Consider the following 2,290-nt stretch of genomic DNA (forward strand, 5'->3'; position numbering starts at 1 on the left):
CTAATTTAAAATTTTTTTCAAAAATTACTTGATTTCTTTTCCACTCTTATTTTCGAAAATCAATTAAGTGTTTTTCAAAATGTTTTCAAAATCTTTTACTTAAATTTTCGAAAATTACTTCCCTTCTTCTCACATCCTTCTATTTTTGGACTAACTCTATTCCTTAATGCAAAATTCGAACTCCATCTTCTTTGATAAGTTCGAATTTTCTACTTCTGTCTTCCATTTTTCTTCCTCTGACACCTCAAGGAATCTCTATACTGTGACATAGAGGATTCCATATTTTCTTGTTCTCTTCTCTTTCATATGAGTAAGAACAAAGACAAAGGCATTCTTGTTGAAGCTGACCCTGAACCTGAGAGGACCTAACCGAATTCTTCAAAGAGGAAGAACCCATGGCAGCCGAAAACAACAACAATGCCAACAATGCAAGGAAGGTGCTGGGTGACTTTACTGCACCTACTCCCAATTTCTATGGGAGAAGCATCTCTATCCCTGCCATTGGAGCAAACAACTTTGAGCTTAAGCCTCAATTAGTTTCTCTAATGCAACAGAATTGCAAGTTCCATGGACTTCCAATGGAAGATCCTCATCAGTTTTTAGCTGAGTTCTTGCAAATCTGTGACACAGTCAAGACTAATGGGGTTGACCCTGAGGTCTATAGACTGATGCTATTCCCTTTTGCTGTAAGAGACAGAGCTAGGACATGGTTGGACTCACAACCTAAAGAAAGTCTAGACTCATGGGAAAAGCTAGTCAATGCCTTCTTGGCAAAGTTCTTTCCACCTCAAAAACTGAGTAAGCTTAGAGTGGAAGTCCAAACCTTCAGACAGAAGGATGGTGAATCCCTCTATGAAGCTTGGGAAAGATACAAACAATTAATCAGAAAGTGTCCCTCAGACATGCTTTCTGAATGGAGCATCATAGGTATTTTCTATGATGGTCTCTCTGAACTGTCCAAGATGTCTTTGGATAGCTCTGCTGAAGGATCTCTTCATCTGAAGAAGACGCCTACAGAGGCTCAAGAGCTAATTGAGATGGTTGCAAATAACCAATTCATGTACACTTCTGAAAGGAATCCTGTGAACAATGGGACTAGTTAGAAGAAAGGAGTTCTTGAGATTGACACTCTGAACGCCATTTTGGCTCAGAACAAGATATTGACTCAACAAGTCAATTTGATTTCTCAAAGTCTGTCTGGAATGAAAAATGCACCAAGCAGTACTAAGGAGGCTTCATCTGAGGAAGAAGCTTATGATCCTGAGAACCCTTCAATGGAAGAGGTGAATTACCTAGGAGAACCCTATGGTAACACCTATAATTCTTCATGGAGAAATCACACAAATCTCTCATGGAAGAATCAAGAGAGACCTCAACAAGGTTTCAATAATAGTGGTGGAAGAAACAGGTTTAACAATGGCAAACCTTTTCCATCATCTTCTCAGCAACAGACAGAGAATTCTAAGCAGAACACTTCTGACTTAGCAACAATGGTCTCTGATCTAATAAAGACCACTCAAAGTTTCATGAATGAAACAAGGTCCTCCATCAGAAATTTGGAAGGACAAGTGGGTCAGCTGAGCATGAAAGTTACTAAACTCCCTCCTAGCACTCTCCCAAGTAATACAGAAGAAAATCCAAAAGGAGAGTGCAAAGCCATAGACATGGCCGAATATGGAGAGGAAAGAGAGGAGGAGGACGCCACTGAGGAAGACCTCAGTGGGCGTGTACCAATCTCCTCTGAGTTCCTCAATGAGGACCAATGGGAATCTGAGGCTCAAAAGGAGACCATAGAGATTCCATTGGACTTACTTCTGCCATTCATGAGCTCTGATGAGTATTCTTCCTCTGAAGAGGATGAGTATGTCACTGAAGAGCAAGTTGCTAAATACCTTGGAGCAATCATGAAGCTAAATGACAAGTTATTTGGAAATGAGACTTGGGAGGATGAACCACCTTTGCTCACCAAAGAACTGGATGACTTGTCTAGGCAGAAACTGCCTCAAAAGAGGCAGGATCCTGGGAAGTTTTCTATACCTTGTACCATAGGCACCATGACCTTCAAGAAGGCCTTGTGTGACTTAGGGTCAAGTGTAAACCTCATGCCCCTTTCTGTAATGGAGAAATTAGGGATCTTTGAGGTGCAAGCTGCAAGAATCTCATTAGAGATGGCAGACAATTCAAAAAAACAAGCTCATGGACTTGTAGAGAATGTTTTGGTGAAGATTGAGGACCATTACATCCCTACTGATTTCATAGTCCTAGAGACTGGGAAGTGCAGGGATGAATC

At 40.8% G+C, this 2,290-nt stretch overlaps 1 non-coding gene across 1 annotated transcript; it reads right to left on the reverse strand.

The window, feature by feature from the left end:
* Positions 1 to 800: 800 nt before the first annotated feature.
* LOC130983735 (small nucleolar RNA R71) lies at positions 801 to 908 on the reverse strand. Its single transcript, XR_009087713.1, has one exon. It is a non-coding gene; the product is annotated as a small nucleolar RNA R71 (small nucleolar RNA).
* Between the last annotated feature and the right edge of the window lie 1,382 nt (positions 909 to 2,290).

The sequence above is a fragment of the Arachis stenosperma genome, chromosome 5, assembly GCF_014773155.1.
Source record: "Arachis stenosperma cultivar V10309 chromosome 5, arast.V10309.gnm1.PFL2, whole genome shotgun sequence".
Lineage (NCBI taxonomy): Eukaryota > Viridiplantae > Streptophyta > Magnoliopsida > Fabales > Fabaceae > Arachis > Arachis stenosperma.